Source organism: Rattus rattus, chromosome 2, assembly GCF_011064425.1.
Source record: "Rattus rattus isolate New Zealand chromosome 2, Rrattus_CSIRO_v1, whole genome shotgun sequence".
Taxonomy (NCBI): domain Eukaryota; kingdom Metazoa; phylum Chordata; class Mammalia; order Rodentia; family Muridae; genus Rattus; species Rattus rattus.
In genome coordinates, this window is record NC_046155.1 from 193,451,531 (window position 1) to 193,470,540 (window position 19,010).

A 19,010-nucleotide genomic window follows, 5' to 3' on the forward strand; every position below is an offset into this window, starting at 1 on the left:
CATTTCAAACAATAGCCAGGAATTGGAAAGATTTGACCCTGGACCTTGGGTCTTCTTGTCACCATGGAAACTGGTTGTAACTGCTTGGAAATAAGGCTGATTGTTGACTAGGCTTATTTCTGGTCCCCTGCACTTGATGTTCTGGGGACAAGGTCCTCAGTCAAGCTTACCGCATGGCTGACTCTATCTGGCATTCTCCCTTTTGTGTCGGCTAAGTCTCAAAGGCCATGCACGGTTCTGGGGAGGTTTTTTTCATGCACTTTCCTCTGGGTTTTCTCAAGGGCTTCCCTACCACAATCTCAGTGGAGAAGGTAGTGGGGACTGAGAAAGAGACTCGTCTTGGGACCTGCATTCCAGCCTTCAGGAGTGACTAGGAGCTGAGCCTCAGTTTCCCTGGTGAGGGTAAGAATGACAGAGACTATCTGGTTACTTTGTCATCTGTTCAAAAGGGGTTCAGACCCGGGAGAATGACTAGAAACTCACAAAGCACCATACAAGTGTCATTCTCTCAGGAGTTTTTTTTTTTTTTTTTTTTTTTTTTTAAGGTTTTTAGTGACTGATCCACGTGAGGCCACAGCCAGGCCACTATGCACAGACATGAGGGAAGTTTTATGTCTTGGTCTCTTCCTCCTTGGACAGAGTCTGGATGATCTCTTCCTTCTTGGACTGGAGGGGCTCCTCCTGGTGCTTTCATGGTTCCTTGGTCTTAGACCTGCGAGCCTCAGCCTGGTCAGCCAGTTGCTTCTGCAGGCCTCGTCTGCCTTCAGTTTGTGGGTCTGCTCCGTGAGAATCTGCTTGTCTTTGAATACATTCCCTTTGACCTTCAGGGACAGGCTGAGATACATATGGCGGTCAATCAAGCTCCTTAGATTCCCGGTATCTCCTGAGAAGCCTGCGCAGGATCCTCATCCTCCTCATCCTCCTCATCCTCCTCATCCAGGTCACCTTCTGGGGCATCTGAGCGTTGCAGTACCCTTCCGCTTCCCTATGCCCGTATGCCTGCCCTTCCGTCAGTCAAGGTGTTTTTCCGGCAGCGAGTCCGGGAATGGCCAGTCACAGGCTTCCGGATGATCAGCCCATCTTTGATCAGCTTCCTGATTTGCTGACAGAAGTTGGCTTTGGCGATTTCCTTGGTCTCATTGGTGTCCAACCAGGTCTTCTTTTTACCACAGCAGAGGACACGAGAAGCAAGCCTCCTCTGTAGCCTGAGCACACTCATGGCTGCGGACGACGCAACAAAAGGGAAAAGCCACTCAGGAGTTCTTAATGTCCCCACCCGTTGCCAAGGGCTAGAATAAGAGCCAATGAGATATATATATATATATATATATATATATATATATATATATATATATATATGGCGGGGCAGGGTAATAATTACACAGTGCATCTTATTCCGAGGAATGATACTTTTGTGAAGAGTTCACTCCATCCTCATATTGATCCTCACAGCACAGATACTGTTGTATCTCCACTTGTGGGTGAAGACCAGAGAACTAGAGGGCTGGCCTTTAAGTAAATGCAAATATCCCCTCTCTGATTGACAGAGTTCACCTTTTTATAAGAGCACACGCTCTATAAAGCACATGTGCCAGGCCCTCCGATGGAGACCAGCATCTGCCAGAGAAGTGCCCTGGTCCCTTACTTCATTTCTCTTGCTCCCTAGGTCCATTTCCCATTCCATGTAGATGCCAAGGCGTGACCGGAAGACCACACTGAAATGTCTTGCTTCACTGCCTACATCTAAGGCCTTTTCCTCCATGGCTGTGGAGATGGTAACATAGGTAGGCTTCAGGGGTATCTTCAACCTTTGACTGAGTCACGCCCACAAGCCCACCCACACACTCTGCAGTGTGAGCCTGAGTCATGTCTCTGGCCAGAGGTCTTCACTGGGTTCCACATCCACTAGAACAGGGGCCCCATGGCCTCTCAGAGGTGAGTGCAATGCTGATCCCATGCCGTTCAATCCACACTGGAAGAAGAAGGGGCTGTCTGTAAAGGCCGCTGCTCATTCTACTTCCTGCCACCTCCCACCCTTTCCATCTGCCCCACTCATTCTGGAGGTACACAGGGACCTGACCCTCCTGACGCTTTCAGGTCTGATTGGCTGGGGAACCTTTCCACTCGACCTAGGTCTAGCCCTTCCCGATCGCAGCAAGGCCTTTGTGTAGCGGTTGCCCTGAGGTAGAACTCCCAGCCAGGGAGCCCCCGCTGACTCTAAGGCCCCTGAGAGTCCATCTCTTCTACCCCAGAGAGAGCACCATTCAAGTGGCCCTAGCTGTGCCATGGGCAGACTGTGTGCGTGTGAAATCTCTGACGTGAAGCCTGCCTGTCACACACCAAGCATTCTCTAAACCAGGAACACATTACCAGGGAGATCTCCGAGGAGCCCTGGCTATGTTAATAATAACAATGCACTCATGATGCGCTTTTCAATTGGAATTAATTTGGGGAGCTAATTCTGCCTACTGAATGTCTCCATTTGAAATATACATATACATGTATTTTGTTGGGAGTTTTAATTAGGCCCGCAGGAATATACTTTCAAATCTGGGTGCACTTCGTTTGTTATATTAATGAAGAGGTGCTTTAAATCAAGCTTCACGTTGATGTCTCATTATGTATGCTGCCTGCCACAGCTCTGAAGGAGACTTACAGCCCAGGGACCAACCACAAATACTGGGAGTGGACACCCTAGTAATTTAAAAGGGAAAGTTTTCTTTTGAGGTATGGGAGCGGGGAGGTTGTACCTAACTTTCCCAGAATGAAGCTACACAGAAAGACCATACCCAGCCCACGCTGAAGACTTAAGGGTGACATTGAGTGTTGGAGCAGATGCTGGGATTCCCAGGTCTCAGTAAATGACAAAGAAAGGGCTAGGAGTCCTTTGGATTCTAGAACTGCTATTGTGTGACTTAGCTTGGGCTGTGTGTGTGTGTGTGTGTGTGTGTGTGAGAGAGAGAGAGAGACAAAGAGACAGAGAGACAGAGAGACAGACACACACACAAAAACAGAGAGAGAGAGAGAGAGAGAGAGAGAGAGAGAGAGAGAGAGAGAGAGAGAGAGAGAGATACAGGGAGATCAAAGGACACCTTTGGTTATGAGTCTTCAGTGTGTACCTTGTTTGAGATGGGGAATCTCTTTATTTGTTTATTTATTTATTTTGGTTTTTCAAGATGGAGTTATTCTATGTAGCCTTGGCTGTCCTGGAACTCACTCTATAGACCAGGCTGGCCTCGAACTCAGAGATTTGCCTGCCTCTGCCCTCCTGAGTGTTGTGATTAAAGGTATGTGCTACCACTACCAGGTGAGTAGGGTTTCTTGTTCTCTGCTGCATCTGATAGGCTAACTGGCCCTCTAACTTCCAGGGATTCTGTCTGCCCCGAATCTCTTTCCCTAGCTTGCAGGAAAAGAGCTGGGATTACAGATGTGTGCTGTATAAGTTTCCAGCTTTACAAGTGTGCTGGAGATCTGAACTCAGGCCCTGATGCTTGCATATCACATGCTCTACCTACTGAGGGAGAGGATTGTGGCTCATGTCATATATGTGATGTGCAAACAGCCACACACTCTGTGCACACTCCTCCCCCCAGCACTGTGGATGACCTCAGGACAGGCCTCGCCCTGGGCCACCATGGGTCTGGACACTATGCCAAACACACTGTCGTGGTTACTCTTGATCGCCAATTCAACAGGATCTGGAACTGCCAAGGAGACAAGCTTCTGGGCGGGTCTTTGAAGGAGTTTCTAGACTGAGTTGATTGAGATGGGAAAACTTACCCTGAATGTGGGGGTTTCGATCCCATGGGCTGGAGGTCCTCGTCTGAATAAAAAGCTTAAAGGGCTAGTGTTCCCTTCTCTCTGCTTCCTGATTGTGGACATGTGTGCGGCTGTCTCAGACTCCTGCCCCGATCCCTTCCTCACCATGATGGCCAAAACCAAACCTTCTTCCCTTAGCTTTCTCTTGTCAGAGCACGAATAGAGCCATGGCACAGGTTATCCATAGAATTAGGGCCACCCCTGAGAGAAGGCCATGGTCCCACTCAAGTATGAACTGGATCCCAAGGCTCCCTAGACTCGTGGTGAGGGGGCCAGCTCTGGAGCCAGGACAGGGCGCCTGACCACTACATCCTGACGTCAGCTGAGGCTGCAGAAGACAGATCTCCAGGGCCTGCTGCTCTGGTTACATTTGTGACATCCGTAAGAAGGGTCAGCCTGGGTGGCTACGGAAGTGAGAAGAGGGAGAGGAAATCCCAGATGGTTTAGCAGAGGCACTGAGGGGTCTCCCTCAAACCATAAGCTTTCTCACACACATCCTGGCATTAAATTGCACTCCTGCATTATATTGGTATGCTGGGTCTTCTCCCCTCACCTCAGGGAGCTGCAGGAAGACGCTGCCCAGGAAGACGCTGCCAGGCAGCTATAAGCATCAAAGTTACACCCCTTCCCCTCCCATTCGAGCATCTTGATAGATGGGGTTTCCCTGGCCGGCATTGAAGTGGGGTCATGGTTTTGATTTCACAGGAGGACATGTTCTCGGGAAAGTTGAACTGACATGCTCAAATGATGTGGCACCCGGGGGCAGGGGAACATGCAGAGGACTGAGCAGGAAATCCTAGGCCAGGTATGTGGGGCCTGGAAGAGTGAAGCAAGCAGCCATGCTGAACTGCACCCTGTGTCACAGCTTTCCTACGGACTTCCCCGGGCTGAAGGATCTCACCTTCCTTTAACTTTCAGAAATGGAAATTAGAGGTTTGGGTACTAAAGAAAGCATACAGGTACGGGCAAACCGGCGCGTGCTGCTCGGTTAGGTACCATTCTCTGCCGTACTTGCTGGAACGGCCTCCTTAGTGCGAACACAGGACGGTTCAGTGCTCAACAGGAGCATCCAATGGGGGCACAGGGGAGGCTCCGCGCTGCAGACTTACTGCGCAAGCGTGGGTCTAAGTCTGGATCCTCAGCGCTGGAGCCCATCTGGAGCACCAGCTCTAGGGGGAGCTGAGCCTGGGGGATGCCAGGGGCTCACTGGCCAGACGTTAGCTGAAACAGTAAGCGTCAAGTTTAGTGGGAGACCCTGTCTCAAAATGTAAGGGGAGAGCGACTGAGAAAGACGCTTGATCTCGGTATCCACATGCAGATAAGTGAGCACACAGCTACATAAATACACACATGCACATGCACGCCCACTCTACACACACGCACACGCACACACACACACACACGCGCGCGCGCGCACACACACACACGCACACGCACACAAGGGAAGACACACAATTCATCAAATTTGGGGTTCCTATTGGACTGGCTTGTGAAATTATAATTACTAAGATACAATGGTCGTACTTTGTTGAGCACTCACGGCATTTTTATCATGTATTTGGGTGTAGAGACAAGAAAGTCACTCAGTATGAAGCTATGTCACCACCCTCTCAAGAGGACAAGGCAGGCCTAGCACACGGTTCTCGCCCCTCCCAGCCTATGGATGTTCCAGACCCTGCTTTTCCCGCTGGGTCGATCCTCCTATCTTGATCATTCAGATGTGTGACTCACCCAGGGATGCCATTCACAGTTCTGTTTTATCATTTCCATGACAAGGGACAGGAGGCGGGGCTTTCTGTGGTGAGGGTGAAGTGTCTGCTCTTCCTGCACATCCATGGCAGGACCCAGTGGGTCTGAGCCATTCAAAGTGACCTTTGAGGTTCAGGGGTCACTTGGTTCAGCGTTTCATTCTTTAGAGACTGAATTTAAAACACAAAACTGTGTGTGTGTGTGTGTGTGTGTGTGTGTGTGTGTGTGTGTGGTGGGGTTGTGGAGGTATGTGTATGTGTGTGTGTGAGGTATGTGTGTGTGTCTGTGTGTGTCTCTGTGTGTGTCTAAAGTATTTGTATGTGTGTGTGTCTGAGGTATTTGTATATGTGTGTGTGTGTTTGTGTGTGTGTCTGAGGTATGTATAAGTGTGTGTGTGTATGTATGTGTCCGTGCGTGTGTGTCTGTGTGTCTGTGCGTGTGTGTCTGTGTGTGTGTGTGCGTGTGTATGTGTCTGAGGTATGTGTATGTGTGTGTCTGTGCGTGTGTGTCTGCGTGTGTGTGTGTGTGTGTGTGTGTGTGTGTGTGAGGGGTTTTGTGGTGGTGTGTGTGTGGCAGCTGGTCTTTTCAAAGGAATGTAACTCAAACAGGGTCAATTTTTATAAAACATTTATATTTTGGTCGAAAAATCAATATGAACAAAAGCAGAAAGTTTCCCCAAAAATGGAGCTTCTCTCCTTCCCCCCTTTCCTGCCTCCCTTCCCTCCCTCCCCTCCCCCCCCTTCTCAAGCTTGATGACAAAGAAATGAAAGCAAACTCCTTTCTACCTGTCCACTTTGGGGCAGAAGCCCAGCGGTAGCTGGTTCAAGGGGGAAGACTCTTTTCTTTGAGATTTTCAAGAGTATAACTTGGCCACACGTCCGAAGAGGTTGAAAAGCACTCATTCCATTTGACATATTTTCCACTCCCAGGAATTTATCTTAATGAATTAATTCCATGTCGTCACAGAGATTCATCTTCCAGGATGTTCACGATGGCATATTTTACGACGGTGAAAATGTGGGGGACACATAAAAGTCCGACGTTCGGGGAAATAAATGGAACCCCAGGCAACCACTAAGGCTCAGATCCCAGAAAAAATTAATGACATGAAGAGACTCGCGATATAATAAATTTTAAAGTTTGCTTATAAAATTAAACTTTATTCCAGTGGATATTGCTAGATGCCAGATGTACAGGTAGCGGATTTTACTTTTCCATTCCTATCTTTAAGTCTCCATTCTTTTCAGAAGGTCAAGGACAGACCTTTTTCCTTCTAGTGAGGGCCATGCACACCGTCACTGAGCTACACTCTGGCACAGACACATTAACTTACCAACCGAGGAAAGACGGTGGGCCAGGGGCTCAGTCTGTCAGTCTGTTAGCTGGAAGACAATATGTTGTAAGCCAATGGCCGCCGGCAACAGCCAATGTGAACTCAGTTCAAATCCCCGAAGGTGGACTCAGTGGATCTAAGCTAGCACATATTTTCTTGGCCCATCTGAAGACCTCCTTGTTCCAGGCAGTTTTATTTTCCTTAGGAATTTTTCCCATGGTCTGGAGAGGTGGATCTGTGGTTAAGAACACTGGCTGCTCTTCCAGAGGACATGGGTTCAATTCTCAGCACCCACTTGGCAGCTCTCAGTTGTCTGTAACTCCTGTTCCAGGGATTCACACCCTCACACAGACATAGACACAGTCAAAACACCAATGTACATAAAATAAAAAAAAAATAATTAAAGTAAATAAATATTTTTTTAAAAAAGAAATATTTCCTAGAGTTTTAGGCCACCCACCCTGCTGGCTTTATATAGTTGAAAGCTGAAAGGCTTTCTCCTAGAGCCACAGAAGGTCACCTTCCTGGCCTGACCCCAGCTGGGCAGCCTTCCATCCTTAGGGACAAAGAAGTGACTGGGACCGCTGAGCAAGATGTGAGTGTAGAGTGGCTACCTCGCTCACGGCACTACCAAGGCCAAACGCTCCACACACTACAACCCATGCACCAAAATTATGGGACACATAGCTGCTGTAGACCCAGGGGGGTCACGGTGCCACTGGGAAGTGTTGAAGCCTTTAGGAGGTGTGGCCTAGTTGGAGGAGGCTAGGTCACTGGGTGGCCCTTGAAGGGTATCATGGGACCTGCCCCTTCTACCTCTTTGACACTCGCTGAAGAGAGCGGCTTCCTCCATCACGGTTCTGTCTTAGCAACGTGGCAACTGATCATAGCTGGTTGAGACTTCCAAAGTGAGGAGTCAGAGTAAACCTTTCTTCTTTTTAGTTCAGTTATCTCAAGTATTTTGTTCTAGTAATGGAAAACTGGTTATCACACCAGGTGATGGGGAGAGCAAGCACCCTTTTCTTGGATGGGGTGTAGTAACTGGAAAGGTCTCCTTGGACAAGGAAAGGGCAAAATCAAGCCTGACCTTGGCAAATACGGGCATTTTCACTTGAGTCTTGGATTCCTCCCTGGAGAAGTACGTGAAGATGACCCAGGAGAGAACCAGGGCAGAGGGGAGCTGGGGGGAACCAGAGCTGAGACTGGTGGTGAGGGGTTCAGGCCAGGAAGTTGAGTAACCAGCACAAACCACCACTTAATCCTCCTTATACCTACAAGGTTCTGAAGACAGTAGCAGGAAACATTGTGTCTTGTTAAAAAGTGTGATCCCCAGGCTGGGGAGGTGGCCCAGTGGATAGAGCGCTTGCTTTTTCATGAATGAAGCTCTGGGTCCCATCTTTAGCATTGCTTGAAATAGACACGGTGGTGCACACCTACAGTACCGTCACAGCAGCCTGCACACCTACAGTACCATCACGGCAGCCTGCACACCTACAGTACCGTCACGGCAGCCTGCACACCTACAGTATATCACGGCAGCCTGCACACCCACAGTACCGCCACAGCAGCCTGCACACCCACATTACCACCACAGCAGCCTGCACACCCACACAGTCACAGCAGCCCACACCCACACAGCAGCCTGCACACCTACAGTACATCACAGCAGCCTGCACACCTACAGTACCGTCACAGCAGCCTGCACACCTACAGTACATACATCACAGCAGCCTGCACACCTACAGTAGCAGCCTGCACACCTACAGTACATCACAGCAGCCTGCACACCTACAGCAGTACCATCACAGCAGCCTGCACACCTCTACATCACGGCAGCCCACATCACAGCAGCCTGCACACCTACAGTACCTTCACAGCAGCCTGCACACCTACAGTCCCTCACCAGCAGCCTGCACACCTACAGTACCATCACAGCAGCCTGCACACCTACAGTACACCGTAAACCTACAGTACATCACAGCCTGCACCCCTACAGTACCATCACAGCAGCCTGCACACCACAGTACCATCACAGCAGCCTGCACACCCACAGTACATCACAGCAGCCTGCACACCTACAGTACATCACAGCAGCCTGCACACCCACAGCACCACAGCAGCCTGCACACCCATCACGGCAGCCTGCACACACAGGGCACCACAGCAGCCTGCACACCTACAGTACATGTACCACACAGCCTGCACAGGCAGCCTGCACACCTACACCGTCCCACAGTACCTACATCACAGCAGCCTGCACACCTACAGTACATCACAGCAGCCTGCACACCTACAGTACATCACGGCAGCCTGCACACCTACAGTACATCACGGCGGCCTGCACCCCACAGTACCGTCACGGCAGCCTGCACACCTACAGTACATCACAGCAGCCTGCACACCCAGTACGTCACAGCAGCCTACAGTACATCACAGCAGCCTGCACACCTACAGTACCGTCACAGCAGCCTGCACACCTACAGTACATCACAGCAGCCTGCACACCCACACACCGCCACAGCAGCCTGCCACCACAGCAGCCTCCAGCAGCCCACAGTACATCACAGCAGCCTGCACACCCACAGTCACAGCAGCCTGCACACCTACAGTACATCACAGCAGCCTGCACACCTACAGTACCATCACAGCAGCCTGCACACCTACAGTACATCACAGCAGCCTGCACACCTACAGTACGTCACAGCAGCCTGCACACCTACAGTACATCACGGCAGCCTGCACACCTACAGTACCGTCACAGCAGCCTGCACACCTACAGTACATCACAGCAGCCTGCACACCTACAGTACATCACAGCAGCCTGCACACCTACAGTACATCACAGCAGCCTGCACACCCACAGTACATCACACGGAGCCTGCACAGCAGCCTGCACAGTACATACATCACAGCAGCCTGCACTGCACACCATCACAGCAGCCTGCACACCTACAGTACATCACAGCAGCCTGCACACCTACAGTACCTCCCCACAGCCCGGACCCCCACCATAACATCACGGCAGCCTGCACACCTACAGTACATCACAGCAGCCTGCACACCTACAGTACATCACAGCAGCCTGCACACCTACAGTACATCACAGCAGCCTGCACACCTACAGTACATCACAGCAGCCTGCACACCTACAGTACATCACAGCAGCCTGCACACCTACAGTACATCACAGCAGCCTGCACACCTACAGTACATCACAGCAGCCTGCACACCTACAGTACATCACAGCAGCCTGCAGACAACATGGGGCTGGACAAGGAGCTGAGACTTCTATATCTTGAGTGGAAGGCAGCCAGAAGGAGACTTTGTCTTCCAAAGGATCCAGGAGGAGGAGGGGGAAGAGGAAGAGGAGGAGGAAGAGGAGGAGGAAGAGGGGAAAGGGAGGAAGGGGAGGGGAAAGGGAGGAAGAGGAGGAAGAGAAAGAGGGGGTAGAGGAGGACAAGGAGGAGGAGGACTAGGAGGAATAGGAGGAGGAAGAAGAGGAGGAGGAGAAAGACGGGGTAGAGGAGGACAAGGAGGAGGAGGAGGGAGGAGGAGGAGGAGGAGGAGGAGGAGGAGGAGGAGGAGGAGGAGGAGGAGAGGATGCTCTTCAAAAGAAAGCCCATGGGACTCTGCTTGCAGAGGTAAATTCAGACGATGTATCCACGTGGAATGAGCAAATGTGCCCCGAGCCAGACCTCAGAAGACCCACAGCGAGCAAAGCAGAAGCACACTTCGCCCTCATGGACCTCAGCAGCCCGCTAACGGCATCAGCCCAGGTCACGCTGTGTGCAGAGGCATTGGCAGGCCTGGTCCAGGGAGGAAAGCTTCAGGGAGAGGCCAGTGGCCTCCGCCCAGCCAAGAATGAAGCTGGGTTAAAGTGAGGGCCACTGAGCCTGAGGCAGAGCAAAGAGCCCTGTTCCTGGAGAGAGGCAGCCACAGATTTCTTGGACCCGTGCCTGTTTCTAGTGCTGTCTATTTGAAGCCGTCTGATGGCTCTGTTGCTGAGAGAGTCCCAGCAGAGGGCTCTTGTCTGCCCTCTGGAAGGCTAATTAGTCCTAGGAACAGCACGTTTGCAGGGCCTGTGGGACACAGAAACCATCAGTTGGCACAAATGGCTGGGACAGCGTGGGGCAGGTTTCTAATGGCTTTTGAAGGTTGCTCTGTGTTTGACTGACAAATGCCGCATGTCCCCAGAGCTCAGGATGTGAGCTCCTGCTTGCTCTCTCCTTTAGGCGTCCGTTTTCACTGTTGACTTCATACCTGTGAGTTCATCACTCCTGTGTTTTCAGAGGAAGGATGTATCCCGCCCTGAGGCATTCTGAGGCCAGCTGGACCAGGTTATAACCTTTAGCTCCGATGACCACAGCCATGCCCTTCCTCTGTATCCCACAGGATGCCTCCAGGCAACCCACATAGGCCCCTCAGTCAATCTTTTCCTCACAGCAGCTGCCCCAGTGGTGTGGATGTTTTATGTCCAGGCACAAAAAGCACAACCTGCTATCAGGAACTCCAAAGGCCACAGGGTGATGGGACTTAACACTAGACCAGACACCTCAGCCTTAAGTGGCCATTAGCCCCACAGGTCCTGCTGGGCTCAGGGTACCCCCAGGGTCACCTGTCAGTGGGTGCTACCTGAGGGGCTGCCTGTGTCTGCCTTGCAGAACAGTGCCCAGGCTTCCCAGAATCCTGGTGGCAAAGGGGATTTTGTTCCTAATCTGCCCTCAGCTTTGACACTGCTGCCCTGACTCCGTGTGTCTGATCTAAGGGGAATGGAGCCCAGCAGTGCCCCCAGTGGCCCTCAGCCACTCACAACTGTCCATTCATGCTCTCTTCCTCCTCCCTTTCCAGTCCCAGCTGGTCTTCTCGTCTCCAGGCAATTCCAGAAAGTTCTATTTGCTTTTATCAATCATCTCTCCCAGAAGCAGGGACATGGAGGAGCTATGGTTCTTATTTCCTCGCTCCATTCTGCCAGGACGGCTCGGCCAGAGGACACAGGTGCTCCTGGAGGGTGATTTGAGTTGCAGGACAAATTCGAAGCAGGCAGAGCTGTCACGGAGCAGACCGATTAATTACTGTGTCTCAGTATTGAATATATCCCTTCGTCTTGTGGCTCCCTTATGCCCCTGTTACACCCCAGCACTAGTCTCTCTCACATTTCTTTCCAATTTTGTCTTCCTCACTGCAGCAAGACAGCTTTGGATTCTTTAGGGCTCCGTGACTTGGTTTCTCCTCAAATAAAGGGTTTCTATATTCTATACGGGGTAGCCATTTCCTGCAGGGCAATGCTGACTCTTATTCTGTCTTTCCCAAGCCCAAAGCATCTTTAGCCTGAGCACTCACCCCATCCCAGCATGCTCTTGCCATTATGAGACCTCACTCCTCCTCACCAAGTGAGCACTGTGACCCAGGAAGGGAACGGGTGGTCTCAGGATTTTGAGAAGGTAGAGAATATTTTGGAGAGGCATGTGGTAGTTACCACCCAGCTGTCATGGCGACCACTGGAAAAGGGCTGAAGAAGTCCCAGCTAGAGTCATTGTCTGGAGATCAGCTGCCAGTGGCATCAGGTAGCCAAGCAGACTTAGAAGTCAAAGGGAAGTAAACAGCCTGGGCATGGAGTGTGTCCCCTGCCTGTGCGTGTGTAAGAGCTTGGTGTTGCACACCCTTGCTTCCCTGTCAGGTCCCTGGTCTCAGCCCTGGGTTGAGCTTATTTAGATGTAAAGTTCACACAACTGGCAGGGCACACATGGGCCTCTCTACCTGTGAACTTGGCAGGGAAGTCATAATCATTCTAAAATGCTTTTGAAAAATAGCCTTGAAGAAGCATTTTATAATAAAGCCTGCCCTTGTCCTGGGTCACAAACGAGAAGTCCTAACCAGAACGCTCGCTTCCTGCCTCTTGGTGAAGGGAGGACCCCTCCATGCCAAGCTGGTGCCAAGGGGCCCCACATCGGCCAACAAAGGGACCTAGGGTATGTGCAGCTATCCAATGGCAGAGGGCCCAACAGTTATCAGGTCCCCATTTAAAAGGGCAGAGTGATTAGCGTCACGGAGACGGCTTATAAATAGCCCATGGAAGCGGTTTGTAGCAGTCGGAGGGAGAGTCGCACTTACACCTGACTCTACTGTGCCCTTCACTTCCATGCTTTCCCAAACTTGTCCTCACCCCGCACCGACCTCACCCCGCACCGTCCTCACCCCGCACCGACCTCACCCCGCACCGTCCTCACCCCGCACCGTCCTCACCCCGCACCGTCCTCACCCCGCACCGTCCTCACCCCGCACCGTCCTCACCCCGCACCGTCCTCACCCCGCACCGTCCTCACTCTGCACCGTCCTCACCCCGCACTGACAGCCTTCCTTACTGTTCTGCTCCTTCAAGGCCTCTGGGACACCCTCTGTATTTCTGCCTGCCCCCACACGCCCCATTTCCCACCAAGGGTACGGTTTCTGGAAGCAATCCTATGGCACTGCCTGCACAGCAGGGTGTCTCTGGTGCAATGCTGTTTCTACAGGGACTCCAACCTTGCAAGCCACTCGGACCCCCAAAGCTGTAAGGTTTCTCTGAAGGCTGTTTTATGTCAAAGAAATACGTTACCATGATTTTGTGTAAAAATCCCTCCTCATCAAATTAAGAGAAAACGAATGAACAATTGGACACTTTAAAAGACTCTGAAATGTAAAATAGGGCTCTTGGATGGAGTATTCAGCCAATATTTTCCTATGAAATCAATGTTTTATTTTTCAGGAAAAACCCCATCACAGTCTCATCCAAACCGGGACGGGGGGTGTGGGTGTCATCCATGAAAGGAGACATTGAGAGTTGGAAAGAATCATTTTGAGAGGTAAAACTTTAATTAATCGCTCCTCTTGTTTGGACCTACAGAAGCAGCGAGCCGTGTTTTGGGTACCACAGAAAACCACACACTTACCGCAGAGCACTCCAAAGAAAACAAAGAGAAGGTGTACGTGATCACGCTAAGCACGGGAGGCGGGGAGCACACAGGGTGTCTGCCCATATTTGGATAGGGAATGATTGAAAAAAAAAAGATCAAATACAGAAATGACATAAACCACAGTCTATGACAACACGAGAAGGAATGAAATAAACAAGACCTTCTCCCAAACCAGAAGACTGCAAAATAGGGCAGAGGAAGCCCTCACAGCACAGTGTCCTCATGGACGATCAGGGCACCGCTAAGAAAGACGAACACTGGCGTGTGGAGCCGAGTTAAAGGGAGCCGCAGTATTTCAGCGCACGACCAAGCGAGGAGGGTGATAAAGTGGGAGGGAGTAGACAAATGGCTGTTTAGACACTCATGGCAGGTCAGCTGCGGCGGGCGGCCATGATGCTGGGAACAAGACGACGGAGGGCGAGGGCGAGAAGGATGAAGAGAGCTTACCTCGGCTGAAGAGGATGAAAGGCTGCTAGAGGGCAGTATGGAGGAGGCTGGGGACATTTCAGAAGAGGCATGCAGGCCCAGAGGAGACCAGTGGGCTTAAATTTCATGGGAACATCTTGGAATGAGTTACCCATCTTCTGGTATGGGCAATGGCTTCAGAAAGGCAAGTTTGTTTTGCTCATCTTCCTGCCGTTCTTGGCGAGGCAGAAACCAGACTCCAGACGCCGAGCAGAGGACTGTGGTGACCTGATGCCTTGAAGGGACACAAGGCCACACAGCATCTCTACTGCAGCATGCTGGGAGATGCCCACAGCCCACTCGGGGACGCAGGACAGTTCCCCTTAAAACACACATGACGGTGAGTATGTGTTTCCTCCCAGGAGAAAGCATGGCAGTTTGTGACCTGTCTATCCCGGGCTCAGGCTCTGGCCACTGTTCCGCTGAGGGGAATAACACCGAGGATCTTAGGAAGACTAGATCCTGGAAGGATCCGAGGGCCTCCTGGAAACTGGAACTGGTCCTGCTCTTTGGGTTCTTGGGAGTCCTTGTTCACCAGTGAGCCCCTCAGTGGTGGGTTGGAGGTCTTCCTGGAGGCCGAAGGACTCAAGCGGGTAGATGCGGCGGACCGGTCTGTGGCTCAGGGTCGTGAGCCCTGGGGAGTTCTCCAAGAAGGGTGCTGAAGTCTTGACTGTTTGTGAGGAACTAGAAAGAACACCACCCTTACTTCTGGCTCCACAAGGCAAGCCAGGCAAGATGGTTAAAGATAAGGTTCTCCAAGATGTCGCCTCAATGTCCACATAGAGCCCTGACTGCAGAAACAGGTACAGGGACTTACGAGTTTGGCTATTAAGCAACGACCATTAAAGACAGAGTGCATGGTGGGTGGGAGATGTTAGCTTCTGTTAAGAATTGATTGCTTAGTTCTCTGAGCGCACAAACGGACATATCAAATTTAATTTTTGAAAACAGGCTTACCAATATGAACTTTCACTCTTTAACCAAACCTGATTCTTCACCCCAGCTCCATTCCAATATCCTGACACTACCACACCAGCCATCACACACTCAGCTCAAGGAGAGGGGCTGCCCGTACATAGTCAGCTGCAAGCGGCTCCTTTGTGAAGGAGCCTGCAAGCTTCTCTTCCATCTCAATAAATCCTCGTGGCTCTCTGCCACCAGAAACCTGCTCCCTCCAGATCTCGCAGCCCAGGAAGCACTGGCCATATGCTCACAGCATTTGGTGAAAACAGAAAATGCTGAACACAAGCATTGTCTTTGGAAAACCCCGCTGAGTTTATTTATACGGAACACATAAAATGCACCTCCTGTGACAGACCGGTGTCAATACCCCAAACCCTGCCCTGGACATCACCTGTCTCCTGGGTGTCTTCTTTTAAGGTACAATAAAGGGCTGGAAAGCTAAACAGATTGGAGAAATATCTCGAAACGGGAGCTTTAGGCACCACCGAAAAGAGGCTGGTAATCAGTTTTCAGGCCCCTGCGTCAAAGCCCCCACAAGGGACTTCAGTGACCTCGGTGTCGTGCTGAAAGTCTAGCCACTGTCATGGATGGCGCTGCGTCTCTCAACCTTCGGAAGGGCATTTAGGGTCGGATTCACATAAGATTCTGGTTTCTTTGTGTATTACCTAATGTGAGCTCATAGACCCGAAATACTTTTCGAAGAGATTTAAATACGGATCACTCGGGGATCTGGGAAGGTTCCTGTGAAGGAACATGTGTGTCTGGGAGCCTTGGCCCTAGACTACCTGTTTAATAGACTCACCTAGCATTGCTTGAGAGTGACTGTGAGTGCAATGCAGGTCGAAAGTCTCCAGAGTGAGGTGACAATTGTGCTTCCTTCTCAGCATCAAATATATCCTTGAAGTTTAAGGATTATGAAGATGAATTTGTGCAGATCTTCCCGATTTGGGACAAGTTTAATGTTATTTTAACAGTGGTGGCCAGCCAAGCTTGAGGCCTCAGGCTCCTTCCTCAGCATGGCAAAGAAAACCCCACGTACATGTGAGCTTGTGTTTGCGCTGGAGCAGTAATGAGACCGCTCCCCTCTGAGCTGTGGGCACCATACACCATGGCTCGTTTCCAACGCTTATCGGACCCTTCTGAATTTTGTGTAAAGTTCAGTCAACTCAGGCACATAGCTTGGCCCAGCCTTAGGTGTGTGGGGCGTGGGCCTTCGTTCTTTTGGAAGGGTAGATGAGATAGGATGTGATCTACACTGAGACTCACGTGAACGGCTAAGAGGAAATCCCTCTAGGTGCTGAAACGGACTAAGGGCTCTCTTGCCAGAAAGCAGAGGATGATCACTGGATGGGATATCTTCTAGGGGGTTATTCAGTCAGTGCCTTGACTCTGGGAAAATTTAGTCAGAGCACACAGTGCTCTGGCTATCTGAATGCCAAACTCTGGCAGAGGAGAAATGCCTGTGTCATTTTTCTTCCTTGCTTTCCAGGAACAGACTCAGGGTGTTCAGAAATGTCCGCTAGTGCAGACTCAGCACCATGTAGCTAAGTAGGAAGGAGTCTTTAGGGACTCCCCTGTACATCCCATGGTAGGAATACCAAACCAAAGACTGTGACCGGTCACCTGCCACATTGGGCATTTAGGAGATGTTAGGAGGTATTTTCTTTTCTTTTCTTTTTTTTTTTTTTTTTGAACTGGGGACCAACAGGGCCTTGCACTTGTGAGGCAAGCGCTCTACCACTGAGCTAAATCCCCAACCTGGAGGTACTTTATTTTAACAGCAAGATGGGGCAGCGGAACTGTACAGTGTGGTTTATTCCAGCCTGATACTCCCAAGGCCTGGAAGGAAGGTGGGATCTTCCACCCTAAATTCTATTCAACAGAGAAGTTTCATGGACCACCTCTGACAGGAACCCAGGCCATTCGCCTCAACTATTAAGTCACCAGCCATGACAGGTTATATAGAAACCTCAAAGACAGTCTCTGAGACCTTATTTAAAACTATGCAGAATGTGTGTGTAGGGTGGGGGCAGGCAAAGGAATGCAGTGTGGATGGACTTACACTGAGGAATAATACACATCCAGGCAAAGGAATGCAGGCCTTACACTGAGGAATACACACCCAGGGACTCCCCCAAAGCCTTAAAGAAAACATCCAATAGAGTCCTTAGCAGTTCAACAGGGTGGTCAAAGACGCTGAGCTGAAACAGTTTAAGTCTCTCAGGCTACAGAACTAGAGTTGGTTCAATGTTTCCTCTGCTAGAGAACCCATCTTAGCTGGCATAAAGCATACAGTGCTGTTTCTTAAAGCCCTGAACCATGTTTAAAGGAAAGGGGTCGGGGGACAGCTCCAGGCTCATAAAACACTCAAGACAAATGGGCTCAGTATGGCTCAAACTTGCCAGGATACCATGCAAGCGGTTTCTTTCTTCCTGAGGGCTTCTGTTTCCCAGAACATACTTAGGGAGAAGCCAGAGTGAACCCCCAAGTCTGTGAGGTCAGATTTGGGAAGACAGGCGAGTTTCTGTTTTGACAATTTGGTGATCTCCCACCGACTCCCAATTTCTCCTCAGCATTCACATCTTAAACCCAAAAGTTAATCCGGAGCTCCCAGACCTCGGAGGACTTCTCAATTTGGGCAGGGCATGAAACCGGCTGGAGGAAGCAGAGGTGTAAGGAGAGTACTGGCTTTGAAACAGCCTTTGTGTGGCCTTGTGGGTTCTGTAGTCCCAGACCTGGTCATTGGTTTGGGGGGCACTGGGAACCTGGGAGCCATTGGTTATCTTTCTACAGGCAATGGAAAGCCCATGAGAGTGAGTACACCACAGTTCAGGTAGACAGGCCCCGCGACTGTCTGTAGGATGAGGCTATACACCACACTGGAATTCCAACAGACACAGTCTCACTTTATCCCTAAGTACTGAGAATTAGTTGACTTGTCTGTCAAACTGAAGCAGGACCATTCCCCGCTGACATGAAGGACCCTTGGAGCCCAGACATAGTGTCCTGTCTTAGCAGACTACAGAGTCATCAGAAATACTTAATAGAGGGACATAGGCTGGCAGCACTGGGCACCAGACTGGACTGTAAAGAACTCACCACAACCCAGCAAGAAGCGAGGGTCTGTCTTAGTATCCATGTGGGCTGAACACACAGGGCACCAGCAGGACATAGCTGGAGACCGACAGCTCTCAGGGCAAATGTTACCCAGTTTCTCAGAAGTAGCGGTTAGGAACTGACATTGTATAAGACCACCCACGGTCCCTGTTGAAAACAACTCTTGTTTGAACTTGGAAAACATCACAACTACTCTTTGAATAGCTAAGTAAAAGTTGATTGTGTATCTAACTCAAACAGCTAAATAACTATTTTTAGCCAATGCCAGCCCACAGTATCTCTTATGAGACATTTAAAAAACAAAACACTCAAATACCAACAGATTGAACTTTATAGCACCATTCCAAAATACTAAACTTTCTTTGCGCCTTTATTTCTCTCTCTTTTTGGTACACATTTAGAGTATGGGCATTCTGTAAATTTCTGAAAGCCCTGGAAAACAACTAATTTTTTAGGACAGAGCAGCAACTTGGTATCACCAGGAAATGTCAAGCAGGCTGTGAATCCTTTGTGGGCTTCCAGAAGTCGGATTTGGGTGAGTGGGGGGAGAACACCAGGCTTCCTGGGAGATCAGAGACAAGGGATTGGTGTTATGTGCTGGGAGTCTGTTG

The 19,010-nt window shown here is 50.4% G+C and overlaps 1 pseudogene; it reads right to left on the reverse strand.

Annotated features, from left to right (window-relative positions):
- Positions 1-609: 609 nt before the first annotated feature.
- Positions 610-1,219, reverse strand: LOC116894631 (annotated as a pseudogene).
- Between the last annotated feature and the right edge of the window lie 17,791 nt (positions 1,220-19,010).